Genomic DNA, 16,486 nt, shown 5'->3' on the forward strand with positions numbered 1-16,486 from the left:
GGCCTCCCAAAGTGCTGGGATTACAGGCTTGAGCCACCGCGCACGGTACAAAAAAAATTCTTATTTCATAAAAGTGAAACCAGTCTCTGCTGGGCGTGGTGGCTCATGCATGTAATCCCAGCACTCTGGGAGGCCAAGGTGGGTGGATCACAAGGTCAGGACATCAAGACTATCCTGGCTAACACGGTGAAACCCTGTCTCTACTAAAAATACAACAAAATTAGCTGGGCGTGGTGGCGGGCGCCTGTAATCCCAGCTACTCGGGAGTCTGAGACAGGAGAATTGCTTGAACTCGGGAGGCGGAGCTTGCAGTGAGCCGAGATCACACCACTGCACTCCAACCTGGGCGACAGAGCAAGACTCCATCTCAAACAAACAAAAGAAACCAATCTCTTTCTTCTCTCTTCTTCTTTGTTTCTTTACTCATAAGAGCAACACTAGAGTTCTTATTGCTTTGGGCCCAGAGAGCCGTCGTTGGTAACATATGAGTTTAGTGAAAATGAAAGGCTCTGCTTTAAAGATTTTGTTTTCGTTTTTTTTTCAGAGATAGGGTCTTACTCTGTTGCCCAGCCTGGAGTGCAGTGGCACAACACAGCTCACTGTGGCCTTGAACTCCTGGACTCAAGTAATCCTACTACCTCAGCCTCCCAAGTAGCTGGGAGGCTACTGTGCACACTGCCACAACTGGCTAATATTTTAATATTTTGTAGAAATGGGGGTCTAGCCGGGCGTGGTGGCTCACGCCTGTAATCCCAGCACTTTGGGAAGCTGAGGTGAGCGGATCACGAGGTCAGATCGAGACCATCCTGGCTAACACAGTGAAACCCCATCTCTACTAAAAATACAAAAAATTAGCCAGGCGTTGTGGCTGGCGCCTGTAGTCCCAGCTACCCCAGAGACTGAGGTGGGAGAGTGGTGTGAAATCCAGGAGGCGGAGCTTGCAGTGAGCGGAGATCACGCCACTGCACTCCAGCCTGGGTGACAGAGCGAGACTCCATCTCAAAGGAAATAAAAGAAAGAAACGGGGGTGTCTTGCACAGTGGCTCACTCCTGTAATCCCAACACTTTGGGAGGCCAAGGCACGTGGCCTCCTGAGGTCAGGTCGGGGGTTCAAGACCAGCCTGGCCAACATGGTGAAACTCCGTCTCTACTAAAAATACCAAAAATTAGCCAGGCGTAGTGATGGGCGCCTGTAATCCCAGCTACTCAGGAGGCTGAGACACAAGAGAATTGCTTGATCCTGGGAGGCGGAGGTTACAGTGAGCCAAGATCACGCTGTTGCACTCCAGCCTGGGCAACAAGAGTGAAACTCCATCTCAAAAAAAAGAAAAAGAGAAAGAAATGGGGGTCTTGCTGTGTTGTCCAGGCTTGTCTGGAACTCCTGGCCTCAAGTGATCCCCCTGCCTGTCCTCCCAAAGCACTGGGATTACAGGTGCCCAGCCCCTGCTTTAAGTTTTAAGACACACCTGGCTACTCCAGCCCAGTTTTGCTTGAGAACCCTGTGTTGGGGTCCTACTGGAAGCCATGCAGTGGGGCTGGAGTTCCCTTTGTCTCTGTCTCTCATACATCTCCTTCAGGTAATCAGTTAGAGAAGTAACTGGCAATCAGCCTGGCCAAAATCATCTACCAGCACCCTAGCCCTATCACAATCCCATCAGAGGGAAACTCTGATTGGTTTCCCGTCCTGTAAAGTCCAAGTCTTCCAACCTGGAGAGCTCTTCTCTCTCCTCTCTGGAGATCCAATTCAAGCCACTCCTCTTCTCTGAAACATCAGAATTAAATGAGAAGATGAGAAGAGATGTTTCTTTGTAAATAGAATTGCCTGAGGGTCAAAGAGGCCTGCAAGTGAGAAAACAAGCTAAACAGCTGGAAAAAAAAAAAAAAAAAAGAGGGAAAGGATGGAGTGTCAACTACTGGTTATAAAATTTCTCTTCTCCTTGGCAGGGAATGTCTCTGTGGGGATACAGATGTATCTAGCTGCTCAGCACACGGTAGGTGTCTAATTAGTCCTTGTTGACAATGTACCTGTAGTGGTTTTTAAATGTTTACAAATTCCTTGATATTCTTCCCTTTAATAGGTAGAGCCTAATTCCCTTCCTTTGAATGGGGGCTAGACTGACTTCTAATGAACACAATGTGGCTGAAATGACAGTGTATGACTTCTGAGGTGAGGTCAGAAGAGGCATTGCAGTGTCTGCTCTGTTCTCTCTTGGATGATTTACTATAAGGCAAGCCAGTTGCTATGTCATTAAGGGAGGAGACTACCCTTCATATTGTCTTATGCCCAATTTCTGCCTCCAAAGAAAGAAAAAGTAAAAACTAAAAGGCAGAAATGAAATCCACAAGCAGACAGCCCGGCGCCACACCCTGGGCCTGGTAGTTCAAGATCAACCCCTGACCTAATCAGTTATGTTAGCTATAGATTACAGACATTGTGTAGAAATGCACTGTGAAAATCCCTATCTTGTTCTGTTCCTATCTAATTACCAGTGCATGCAGCCCCCAGTCACATACCCCCTGCTTGCTCAACTGATCACGACCCTCTCACATGCACCCCCTTAGAGTTGTGAGCCCTTAAAAGGGACAGGAATTGCTCACTCGGAGAGCTTGGCTCTTGAGAAGTCTTGAGACGGGAGTCTTGCCGATACCCCTGGCCGAATAAACCCTTTCCTTCTGTAACTCGGTGTCTGAGGAGTTTTGTCTGCTGCTTGTCCTGCTACATTTATTGGTTCCCTGACTGGGAAGCGAGGTGATTGGCAGATGGTCGAGGCAGCTCCTCAGGCAGCTTAAGCCTGCCCTCTGGAACATCCCTGCAGGGGACTCCGACCAGCCTGAGTGAGGCGGATCCTGAGAGCGCTCCTGGGTAGGCATTTGCCCCAGTGGGACACCTCACCAGAACAGCGTGTGGCAGGCCCCCATGGAGGATCAACACGGTGGCTGAACGCCAGGAAGGAACGGACACTTGGAGTCTGGACATCTAAAACTTGGTAAGACTAGTCTTTGAAACTTGCCCACTCTGTTTGAGTGGAAGCGTGGCCTGATCACCCATGGCGTGCCATTATCAGCACTTTGGTTTTGGTTTTGACTTGGTTTGGATTGCTTGACAGGATTGGTCTTGGGAACTTGCCTACTCCATTTGAGTGGAAGCATGGCCTGATCACCCATGGTGTGCCTGTACCAGGACGTTGGTTTTTGGTTTTGACTTGACTTGGATTGCTTGATACTTTGGTTTTGGTTTTGACCTGGCTTGGATTTCTGGATACTCTGGTTTTGGTTTTGATTTTGGTTTGGTGCAAACTGCAAAAGTGTGTGTGTACCCTTTTTACCCATTCTTTGTTTTGTGGTGTGCGTGTGGTGTGAGTGTGGTGTTTTGTCTCAGAGAAGCATAGGTCAGGCACAAATAAGCCCACCCTACTAGGAACTATGTTGAAAAATTTCAAAAAAGAATTTAAGGGAGACTATGGAGTACTATGACACCAGGAAAACTTAAAACTTTGTGTAAGATAGACTGGCCAGCATTAGAGGTAGGTTGGCCATTAGAAGGAAGCCTGAACAGGTCCCTTGTTTCAAAGGTATGGCACAAGGTAACCTGTAAGCCAGGGAACGCAGACCAGTTCCCGTACATAGACACTTGGTTACAGCTGGCTTTAGACCCCCACCCCCACCCCCAACACACAGTGGTTGAGAGAACAGCAGCATAAGAGGCTGGCAAAGGCAAGGAAAGGCCAGCAGAGAGACAGAAAGGAAGAGACAGAGAGGCAGAGAGAGAAAGAGAGAGAGATATACAAGTAGTTAAGAAAAAAAAAAAGTGTACCCTATTCCTTTAAAAGCCAAGGTAAATTTAAAACCTGTAATTGATAATTGAAGGTATTCTCCCTAACCCTATAACACTCCAATACCACTTTGTTATCAGTGTAACAAGGGCGTATCCCGAAAGCACTAAGGCCTTCCTATCAAAAATTCTTAACCCAGTAACCTGCAGATGGCCCAAATGCATTCAATCTGTAGTGGCAACTGCTTTGCTAACCAAAAAAAAAAAGTAAAAACATAACTTTTAGAGGAAACCTCATCGTGAGCACACCTCACCAGTTCAGAAGTATCCTAAGGAAAAAAAAAAAAAAAAAAGGAAAAAAAAGGGGGGTGAACTTTATATATAAAAAGAGTATTATATGGTAGATTCTTGTCCTGGAATAAATTAACTGGTTATTTAAAGAAAGAAATATTTGTAATAAGTCAGAAAGTTGAGGCATGTTGAAGGATTGTCTGCAAAAGTCATGAAAGAGAAAAATGTTATAAAAAAGAATTTATGCAAAAAATGTTGTGTAATTTAAAAGTAGCCCTCCTGAATGTAAAACTATTGAAAAAAAAAATTACTGTTTTGAAGGTTTAAGCAAGTTTTAAAATGTTAATTGTAAAGAAAATTCTGTGTATAAACATATTAGCTAAAGTTAAAGAAGTATCATCCAGTTTTGCTGTGAACTGGACATTAAAGTAAAAACACAACAGGTTGTTCTTAAAGCACCAACCTGCTCTTTAGCAAAAATTATAAAAGGTTAAAAAGAGTCTGTAAAATCTTACCTTATGGTCAAACATTAAAAATTAGATAAATATGTCTACAAGGTTTTATTAAAATTAGGTTTAACATTAATAACACACTAATATAAAGATAAAATTTAGCTTATCTGGTATAAAAATCATACGAGAAGCATTATTAAATGTAAAATCGTATTCAGCTTTCTTTGGTTTAAAAACTAATAAAAATAGGTGCTAAAGGAAATTTCTCAGTAAAAAGGCACTAAGGACTGTAAAGTCCACTGCCAAGGTCCCCACATTTAAAACAAAAGGTCAATTTCTTAAAAATTATTTACTTGGTTTATCTTCCACTTTCCTTTCTCTCAAAAACTAAAAGTCTTTTAGCACATGTACCACCCCTAGAATTTCCGGTAAACCAGCACCAGCCTGAAGATCATGTTCTCATCAAAGGGTAGAAAGAAGAAAAACTCGAGCCAGCCTGGGAAGGACCCTACTTTGTGCTGCTAACCACCAAGACTGCTGTTCGTACAGCAAAAAGGATGGACTCATCACACCCAAGTCAAGAAAGCGCCACCCCCTCCAGAGTCGTGGGCCATAGTCCCAAGCGAAAACCCTACCAAACTAAAGCTAAGAAAAATTTAACTATTTTCGTCTGTTCTATTACTCTTTCTTCTTTCCTCATTCTGTTGCTGACCATCTAGTTATTAATATAACCAAGTCAATTTCGCCTCAAACTATTGCATTTAATGCCTGCCTTGTTATACCCTGTGGGGACTTGCCAAGTCAAAGACAGCCCTCTACTTCCAAAAGTACTTCTTTCCCTCCTTACTTTCCTCAGACGGCATTAGTAAACTAGGACCATTTAACCCAGGGAGATATCGATCAAGATTCCAGTGCCAACCAGAAGTCTTGCCCCCCGATGTAGGGCTTTCATGCCATAGTTGGTCCAATGTTCTGTGGACCACTAAAGAGCAAGAATGGACTTCCCCAACTGGTTTTTGTAATTTCCTAAAATCATACATTCATTTTACTAGAGGATCATAGAAGTTAAAGACTTAAACTTTAGCAATCAAGACAGGATACCAAGATGCAAATGCCTGGTTAAAATGGATCATATATTCCATCTGCACATTAAACAAAAGCAATTGCTATGCTTGTGCACATGGCAGGCCAGAGGCCCAGATTGTCCCCTTTCCACTAAGGTGGTCCTCTAGTCAACCAGGTGTGGGCTGCATGGTAGCTCTTTTCCAGGATTCTACAGCCTGGAGTAATAAGTCGTGCCAGGCTCTCTCTGTTATATCCCAAAGTCCAGCACCCTGCAGGTCAGCCCCAGAGGGCCGTCCAGCCTCCATCTCCCAATACTAAGTTCACTTCGTGTCTCTCATGACAGGGAGGAAACTTAGCGTTCCTTGGAGACCTGAAAGGATGCAGTGAGCTTAAGAATTTCCAAGGGTTTATCAATCAGTCAGCCCTTGTTCATCCCTGAGCGGATGTGTGGTGGTATTGTGGTGGACCTTTACTGGGCACTCTGCCGAGTTACTGGAGTGGCACTTGTGCTTTAGTCTAATTGGCTATCCCTTTCACCCTGGCATTTCATCAACCAGAAGGAAAAAAATAAGACATCATAAAGCGAGAGAAGCCCATTCTGGGTCTTTCAACTCTCATGTCTACTTAGATGCAGTTGGAGTCCCACGAGGAATACCAGATCAATTTAAAGCTTGAAATCAAATAGCCGCAGGATTTGAGTCAATATTTTTGTGGGTGACAGTTAACAAAAATGTAGATTAGATAAACTACATCTATTACAACCAATAGCAATGAGCTTTTCATGAGTTAAAAGAAAAACTCATGTCGGCTCCAGCCCTGAGGCTACTGACCTGACAAAACTCTTTACACTCTGTGTCAGAAAGAGAAAAAATGGCAGTTGGAGTTTTAACAAAGACTGTGCGGCCCTGGCCAAAGCCAGTGGCCTATCTCTCAAAACAACTAGATAGGATTTCCAAAGTCTGGCTTCCAGGTCTAAAGGCCCTAGCAGCAACGGCCCTGTTAGCACAAGAAGCAGATAAACTAACCCTTAGGCAAAACCTGAACATAAAGGCCCCCCATGCTGTGGTAACTTTAATGACTACCAAAGGACATCACTGGTTGACAAATGCTAGATTAACCAAGTACCAAAGCTTGCTATGTGAAAATCTCCGCATAACCATTGAAGTTTGCAACACCCTAAACCCCGCCACCTTGCTCCCAGTATCAGAGAGCCCAGCTGAACATAACTGTGTAGAGGTGTTGGACTCAGTTTATTCTAGCAGGCCCAATCTCCGAGACCATCCTTGAACATGAGTAGACTGTAAGTGGTACATGGACAGGAGCAACTTTGCCAACCCCTGCAAAGTGACTCTGAAGGAGATGACAAGCCCTGCTCCAGTCACACCCGGAAGCTGACTGGTCCACGCATGGCCGAAGCATGAGAAAACTCATTGCAGGATTCATTTTCCTTAAAATTTGGACTTTTACAGTAAGGACTTCAACTGACCTTCCTCAGACTGAGGACTGTTCCCAGTGTTTACATCAAGTCACTGAGGTAGGACCAAAGGTTGCTACAGTCCTATGATTTTATGGTTATTATAAGTGTACTGAACTCTAAAAAGAACTTGTTTGTATAATGTTATTCTATACAAGGTATGTAGCCCAGGAAATGACCAACCTGATGTGTGTTATGACCCATCTGAGCCTCCCATGACCACAGTTTTAAAAATAAGATTGGCCAGGCGCAGTGGCTCAAGCCTGTAATCCCAGCACTTTGGGAGGCCGAGACGGGCGGATCATGAGGTCAGGAGATCGAGACCATCCTGGCTAACAGGGTGAAACCCCGTCTCTACTAAAAAATACACAAAATCTAGCCGGGCGAGGTGGCGGGCACCTGTAGTCCCAGCTACTCGGGAGGCTGAGGCAGGAGAATGGCGTAAACCCGGGAGTTGGAGCTTGCAGTGAGCTGAGATCACGCCACTGCACTCCAGCCTGGGCGACAGAGCGAGACTCCATCTCAAAAAAATAAAAAAATAAAAAATAATAAAATAAGATTAAAGACTGAGGGCTGGTGGGGGCTCATAAACGATACGAGTAAAGTGTTAGCCAAAACAAAAGAAAAAGGGGTGCCCAAACAAGTCACCTTAAAATTTGATGCCTGTGCTGTCCTTAATAGTAATAAGTTAGGAATAAGGTGTGGTTCTCTTAATTAGAAAAGAGGCTATATGGCAGAAAATAAGCACATCCGTCATAAATTAGGACTGTGTGGAAATAAATGTAAATACTGGTCTTATGTCATTTAGGCCACTTGGATAAAAAAAAAAAAAAATGAAAAGGATCCAGTCCACCTTCAGAAAGGAAAAAAAGGCCCTTCCTGTACTAAGGGACAATGTAACCCTTTAGAGCTAGTAATAACCAATCCCCTTGATCCTCGCCAGAAAAAAGAGGAGCATGTGACCTTAGGAATCGATGGGGCCAGACTAGATCCTCAAGTAAATATATTGGTTCAAGGAGAAGTTTACAAATGCTCTCCTGAGCCGGTGTTTCAAACTTTCTATGATGAACTAAATGTGCCAGTACCAGAAATTCCAGGAAAAACAGGAAATTTGTTTTTGCAATTAGTTGAGCGTGTAGCCCAGTGTCTCAATGTCACTTCATGTTATGTATGTGGAGGAACTGTAATAAGAGATCAATGGCCATGGGAAGCCCGAGAATTAGTACCTACAGACCCAATTCCTGATGAATTCCTGGCTCAAAAGAATCACCCCGATAATTTCTGGGTCCTACAAGCATCAATTATTGGACAACATTGCATAGCTAGAGAAGGAAAAGAATTCACTAACCCTGTGGGATGACTTAGTTGTCTGAGACAGAAACTGTATAATGGTACCACAAAAACAGTCACTTGGTGGAGTTCAAATCACACAGAGAGAAAACCATTTAGTAAATTACCAAAGTTGCAAACCGTGTGGACCCACCCAGAGTCCCACTGGGACTGGACAGTCCCCACTGGATTATACTGGATATGTGGGCATAGAGCTTATGCCAAATTACCTGACCAGTGGGCAGGTAGTTGTGTTATTGGCACTATTAAACCATCTTTCTTCCTACTGCCCATAAAAACAGGTGAACTCCTGGGCTTCCCTGTCTATGCTTCCCACAAAAAGAGAAGCATAAGCCGGGTGTGGTGGCTCAAGCCTGTAATCCCAGCACTTTGGGAGGCTGAGACGGGCGGATCACAAGGTCAGGAGATCGAGACCATCCTGGCTAACACGGTGAAACCCCGTCTCTACTAAAAATACAAAAAACTAGCTGGGCGAGGTGGCAGGCTCCTGTAGTCCCAGCTACTCGGGAGGCTGAGGCAGGAGAATTGCGTAAACCCAGGAGGCAGAGCTTGCAGTGAGCTGAGATCCGGCCACTGCACTCCAGCCCGGGCGACAGAGCAAGACTCCATCTCAAAAAAAAAAAAGAGAGAAGCATAGCTATAGGAAATTGAAAAAAATGATAAATGGCCCCCTGAGAGAATCATACAATATTATAGGCCTGCTACTTAGGCACAAGATGGCTCGTGGGGATACTGGACCCCCATTTATATGATCAACCAAATCATACGGTTACAAGCTATCTTAAAAAAAAAAAAAAAAAAAAAAACCACTAATAAAACTGGCAGAGCCTTGACTATTCTGGCCCGGCAAGAAACTCAGATGAGAAATGCTATCTATCAAAGTAGATTAGATCTCGACTACTTGCTAGCAGCTGAAGGAGAGGTCTGTAGGAAATTTAACCTTACTAATTGCTGCCTACACATAGATAATCAAGGGCAAGTAGTTGAAGACATAGTTAGATACATGACAAAACTGGCACATGTGCCCATGCAAGTGTGGCATGGATTTGATCCTGGGGCTATGTTTGGAAAATGGTTCCCAGTGCTAGGAGGATTTAAAACTGTTATAATAAGAGTTATAATAGTAATAGGAACCTGCTTACTGCCCCGTTGTTTGCTACCTGTACTTCTTCAAATGATAAAAAAGCTTGATCACTACCTTAGTTCACCAAAATGCTTCAGCACAAGTGTACTATATGAATCACTATCGATCTGTCTTGCAAGAAGACATGAGTAGTAAAAATGAAAGTGAGAACTCCCACTATTGAGTGAGAGTCTCAAAGGTAGGGAATAAGGGAGGAGACCACCCCTCACATTGTCTTATGCCCAATTTCTGCCTCCAAAGAAAGAAACAGTGAAAACTAAAAGGCAGAAATGAAATCACAAGTAGACAGCCCAGTGCCACACCCTGGGCCTGGTAGTTAAAAATCAACCCCTGACCTAATCAGTTATGTTATCTATAGATTACAGACATTGTATAGAAAAGCACTGTGAGGCTGGGTGCGGTGGCTCACGCCTGTAATCCTAGCACTTTGGGAGGCCGAGGCGGGCGGAATCACAGGGTCAGGAGATCGAGACCATCCTGGCGAACACGGTGAAACCCCGTCTCTACTTAAAAAAATATACAAAAAATTAGCTGGGCGTGATGGCAAGCGCCTGTAGTCCCAGCTACTCAGGAGGCTGAGGCAGGAGAATGGTGTGAACCCAGGAGGCGGTGGTTGCAGTGAGCTGAGATCACGCCACTGCACTCCAGCCTGGGTGACAGAGCTAGACTTTGCCTCAAAAAAAAAAAAAAAAAAAGAAAAGCACTGTGAAAATCCCTATCCTATTTTGTTCCAATCTAATTACCAGTGCAAGCAGCTGCCAGTCACGTACCCCCTGCTTGCTCAATTGATCGTGACCCTCTCACACAGACCCCCTTAGAGTTGTGAGCCCTTAAAAGGGACAGGAATTGCTCACTCGGGGAGCTTGGCTCTTGAGACAGGAGTCTTGCCAATGCTCCTAGCCTAATAAACCCCTTCCTTCTTTAACTCGGTGTCTAAGGAGTTTTGTCTGCGGCTCGTCCCGCTACATCATGGAGACTCTCAAACACCCCTGTGGAGATGCCCACGTGTAGGAAGACTGAGGCCTCCTGCCAACAGCTGGCACCAACTTGTCAGTCCCATAACTGTGCTATCTTGGAAGGGGATACTCCAGCCCCAGTCAAGCCTTCAAATAACAACAGTCCTTGGCAAAAGCGTAACTGTAACCACAGCTTGACTGAGCCAGAACCACCCAGTCAAGATGCTCTCAAATTCCTGTGAGAGGTAACATATGTTTATTGATATTTAAATGACTAAGAGGAAGGGAGGTGGAGAGACATTGTGGGAGGAAGAGGTTTTTGCTTCCTGGTTCCAGTGTGCTTGATTGACAAGCTCCTGCTCTGCAAACAGCTTTCAGTGCTCAGTTTCTGGAGTAGCCAGCAACACCCAGAGGCTAACAGCTTCTCCTGGCACTGCCCACCTTGGGCTGTAGTGTAAGCAGAATGCCTCCAACTTCTGCCTCACATAGCACCTGTGTGCATGTGGCTTCTCCCGCATCAGGCTCCTGTAGCACCCATAGGTTCTCCAGTGCCGGCTCCCGCAGCACATGAAGACCAACAGGACCCAGTGGGTAGCGGCTTCCCCTGCACCTCACTCAGTTAGTTCTGTAGTGGAAAGTCTCTGGTTCCACGCCTCCCTGGAGAAGAGCTTTCCCTGGCATCCTAGAGAGCATATTTCTGGCAAGTTCCACTGGCATGACAGTACAGTGACTTTTCTGCCACCTAGTAAGCTGTGGGCTGTGCTCTACTCAACAAGGTCTGGATCTCAACCCTGGGTGGGGAGAGGATACCTCTTTCTTGGGTGCTGTATCTCAGCCTTGGGACGTAGGGGCTGCTCCTCATGCCAGCTATTCATTATTCCATAGGGTTCTCATAACTCCTTACTAACCAATTCTTTGTTACTCCAATTCCCTGTTTTAATAATCATATTCAAATTTCCTGTTAAATTACTGTGAGGTTTCTCTCTTGATCAGACCCAGACTGATACACCAAGTTTTCTCATAATTTGTTACATGGCAACAGATAACTAATACACCGCTCCCATCTGATCTGCCCACTGCCAGTTCCTTCCATTACCATCAGCTGATTGCTATCATGTGCCTGCCCTGAGCAGCCTCTTCAAGGCTTTGATAAGCAGTCAGGTATGTCCTACTGCAGGCAGTCCAGGTACAGTGGCTCAAACTTATAATCCCAGCACTTTGTGAGGCCAAGGCAGGCAGATTGCTTGAGGTGAGGAGTTTGAGACCAGCCTAGCCAACATGGTGAAACCTAGTCTCTACTAAAAATACAAAATTTAGCCAGGCATGATGGTACACATCCATAATCCCAGCTACTCGGGAGGCTGAGGCAGGAGAATTGCTTGAACCTGGGAGGCAGAGTTTGCAGTGGGCCAAGATCGCACCACTGTACTCCAGCCTGGGCAATAGAGCAAGACTCCATCTCAACACCACCAAAAAAAATAGCTGGGCATGGTGGTGGGCACCTGTAATCCTAGTTACTCAGGAGGCTGAGGCAGGAGAATTGCCTGGGGATGCAGAGGTTGCAGTGAACCTCTGCACTGGTGACAGCCTGGGCGACAGAGTGAGACTCCGTCTCAAAAACAAACAAACAAACAAAAACATATGTCCTACTTCAAAAAAGGATAAAAGTACAAGGTATATAAGATTCAAGCTTTAATTTGCCACATGCCAAGTGAGAGGTTCAGATGAGAAGTGCTGCAGGATGCACCAAAGGCTGGTATGCTTGAAAAAAGATCTCGGCTGCAGTGGGACGTCAACTTTGATGACACTAGAAGGCACAGTCCAGTGGGAAGAAGAGGGAAGGCCATTCTAGCATTCTCAGCAGCAGGAAAGTTGTATTAAAAGTGGGCTGGGCGCAGTGACTCATGCCTGTAATCCCAGGACTTTGGAGGCTGAGGTGGGCAGATCACCTGAGGTCAAGAGTTTGAGACCAGCCTGACCAACATGAAGAAATGCTGTCTCTACTAAAAATACAAAATTAGCCGGGTGTGGTGGCATATGCATGTAATCCCAGCTACTTGGGAGGCTGAGGCAGGAGAATCGCTTGAATCCGGGAGGTGGAGGTTGCAGTGAGCCGAGATTGCGCCATTGCACTCCAACCTGGACAACAAGAGCAAAACTCTGTCTCAAAAAAAAAAAAAAAAAAAAAGGTTTGGAGGCATATTCTCTTTATAATAGTAATTTAAAGAAAAAAAAGAGAACAAGTTTGGAGCAAGAGTACACGTGGTATGATTAGGGCAGCAATGACTAGTTTGCTCCAATTTGGCTGGAGCAGAGATTTGGCACAGTAGGCTTGAGGCAGGCAAGAGGATCACATTGTGAAGGGCCTTGAATGCAAAGCTAATTCCTTTGGTTTTATCATGTAAAAAAGGGGTCCAGTGACCACATCTTTGAGGACAAAACTCAACCTTTTGCTGAGAATACATTTATACCTGTCAGATCACGTGACTTTGCTTTGAGGCCAAGAAAGATTTCACCATGGCAATGGGGAGCCCCTGAAGGTTTTTGAGAATGGTGCCACGTGGGATTATAAAATTAGCCTGGAGTGTGTAGGGCTGGAGAGGATGGAAACCAGGAGGAGGAAAAGTCAGGCCCAGTGTGGTGGCTCACACCTGTAATCCCAACACTTTGGGAGGCTGAGAAGGGTGGATCGCTTGAGCCCAGGAGTTTGAGACCAGCCTGGGAAACGTGCAAAACCTCATCTTTACAAAAAAATACAAACGATTAGCTGGGCACGGTGGCACATTCCTATAGTCCCAGCTACCCAAGGAGGCTGAGGTGGGAGGATCACGTGAGCCTGGGAGGTCAAGGCTGCAGTGAGCCGTGTTTGCACTTTCGCCTGGGAGACAGAGTGATACCCTGTCTCAAGAAAAAAGAAAAAAAAGAAAAAGAAGTAGGCAAGTCCTGATGTGGAGGACAGGGCAGTAGCAACGGAAATGGGAGAACTAGGTGGATATGGTGGGGAGAATTTGAAAGTGATGCCCAACACCTTGTTGGTGACACAGGCACACATGGAGCTGGTCGAAAGGCAATGCTGGCATTTAACAAGTTCCACTGGGGTGGCTGCAGTGTATCCAGCAGCAAGGAGGAGCAGCCTCAGGCCTGAACTCAGGAGGGAGACAAGGGGTGCTGATTCAGATCTGGTAGTGACTGCCCACTCATTCTGGGAGACAGTGACGGGGCTGGCCTCTCTATAGGCTCTGGCTCTTTCCCATCAGCCCATCCTCATCAAGAAACACCCTCCCTATTCCACCTGAGTGGTATGACCTTGGGCCAGGGATTAAGCGGAGACAGATTTCCTTAAGTACTTCAGTCCTAAACTGGCCTCTAAAATCCAGAAGCGTCAAGATCCTCCTCAATTTCCATAGGTTTTGGCTTAGAATCCATGACCCACTCTTACGGGGCTTGGACCAAAGCATGTGAGGGGAAAAGAAAAGCTCAGTAGTAGGAGGTTCTAATCCTATTTCTGCCCTAGACCAGTCATGTGACCTTGAGCAAGTCACTTTTCCTTTTTGGGTTTGTTTTCCATGCCAGGGTTGGTCCTGGACGAGACTGGTTTTCAAATCCTACTTCTGAAGAACACTAGGAGCCCGTGGCTGGACCAGGTTCTTTGTCCTAGATCGAGCAGACTCAGGCTAGGAATAGCTCCAACATTAGGTTTCTCTCCCATAGCATTTTCTTAAACCATTAGCAATCCCTACTGTTTCCCAGCAAGGATTCACAGATAAAACAATGAATGAGGGCTGGGCACCCATCACTTTGGGAGGCCAAGGTGGGCGGATCACAAGGTCAGGACATTGAGACCATCCTGGCCAACATGGTGAAACCCTGTCTCTACTAAAAAATACAGAAAATTAGCTGGGCGTGGTGGCATGCTCCTGTAGTCCCAGCTACTCAGGAGGCTGAGGCAGGGGAATCACTTGAACCCAGGAGGCAGAGGTTACAATGAGCCGAGATCACACCACTGCACTCCAGCCTGGCGACAGAGTGACACTCTGTCTCAAAAAAAAAGAAAACAAAAAAAAAAGGCCGGGCGCGGTGGCTCAAGCCTGTAATCCCAGCACTTTGGAAGGCCGAGACAGGCGGATCACGAGGTCAGGAGATCGAGACCATCCTGGCTAACATGGTGAAACCCCGTCTCTACTAAAAAATACAAAAATCTAGCCGGGCGAGGTGGCGGGCGCCTGTAGTCCCAGCTACTCGGGAGGCTGAGGCAGGAGAATGGCGTAAACCCGGGAGGCGGAGCTTGCAGTGAGCTGAGATCCAGCCACTGCACTCCAGCCCGGGCGACAGAGCGAGACTCCGTCTCAAAAAAAAAACAACAAATGAACAACTGGGAAATGCAAATGAATGGGAAATCAGAAAATGGGACTCACACTATTGTTCTGGTTTCCAAAGCTTAAGTTTCAATGACTTTTCAGGGTGCTTCATGGAGGACTCCAGGACTCCCCAGTGCCTATAACCTGAAGAGACTGGAGAAATGCTGGAGGCAACACTCTCCAAGGACCTCCCCAGGGATGATTTCTTTTTTTTTTTTTTTCCTGAGATGGAGTTTCACTGTTGTTGCCCATGCTGGGGAGCAATGGTGCAATCTCGGCTCACTGCAACCTCTGCCTCCTGGGTTCAAGCAATTCTGCCGCAGCTTCCCAAGTAGCTGGGATTACAGGCGTGTGCCACCACACATGGCTAATTTTGTATTTTTAGTAGAGACAGGGTTTCTCCCTGTTGGTCAGGCTGGTTTCGAACTCCCAACCTCAGGTGATCTGCCCGCCTCGGCCTCCCAAAGTGCTGGGATTACAGGCGTGAGCCACCGTGCCCGGCTTTCTCAGTGATGATTTCATAGCTCCTCAGAGCCCATCTTTGAGGAATGCATGCAGAACACTGTGACTTACATTCTTTAACTTATATAATCCCCCTTTCTTTTTCCCAACAGCCTCATGAAATCAGTACTATTATTATATGCATTTGACAGATGAGGGGCCTGAAGCTCGAATAGGGTTAATGGCTTCCCTGAGGTCACACAGTAAGTGACAGAGCTGGGATTGCAAGCTAGCACTCTGATTCCAGAGCTCCCTTTCTGACCCAGTATGCCCCAGATCTCTGTCATTAATGCTGTCACCAAGTATCATCAGTTCTTGCTTGGACACGTGGAAAGAATGGTCTTCCTTACTCCCTTTGGCTAATGAGATGTGAGCAGAAGTGATGACATTTATCACTGCCACGTTCCCTGCCCTTCTGTAATAGTTGTAGAAACACAATGAAGAAACCTCCCTCAGCCTGGGTCTCTGTGTGAGGATGTTGTGAAGCAGAGGCCTGCCCTTCCACCCCCACCGCTGATCTGCAATGGGCATGCAGTGTAAACAAGAATTAACCTTTGCCATGTAGAAGCCACTGAGGTGCGAGTGTTGTTACTGTGGCATAGCCTCGCCCATCCTAATTAACCCAATGCTATACTGTGTCCTGTTGATTATCTTTGGCTTCAAACCCCAAGCCTGCCTTCTTCCAACTCCCTGAAAGCAATGGCTCCACATTGATTTGAAAAGCAGCAAGAGCCAGCCTGGCCAACATGCTGAAACCCCATCTCTACTAAAAATACAAAAATTAACTGGGCGTGGTGGTGGGCGCCTGTAGTCTCAGCTACTCGGGAGGCTGAGGCAGGAGAATGGCATGAACCCAGGAGGCGGAGGTTGCAGTGAGCTGAGATTGTGCCATTGCACTCCAGCCTGGGCAACAGAGCAAGACTCCATCAAAAGAAAAAGAAGAAAGAAAGAGAGAGAGAGGGAGGGAGGGAGGAGAGGGGAGCCAGTCCCCCAAACATAGAAGTGGGGATGTGCTTTGGGAGATAAGCCCATGCTGTGCCACACTCTGGAGCAGAAGTTATGCTGAATGAAATCTCCACCCAGCCCTGGAAGGCCACCGACAGACAATCAAGCTTCAGGAAAC

The sequence above is a fragment of the Piliocolobus tephrosceles genome, chromosome 5 (genome assembly GCF_002776525.5).
Source record: "Piliocolobus tephrosceles isolate RC106 chromosome 5, ASM277652v3, whole genome shotgun sequence".
Taxonomy (NCBI): Eukaryota; Metazoa; Chordata; class Mammalia; order Primates; family Cercopithecidae; genus Piliocolobus; species Piliocolobus tephrosceles.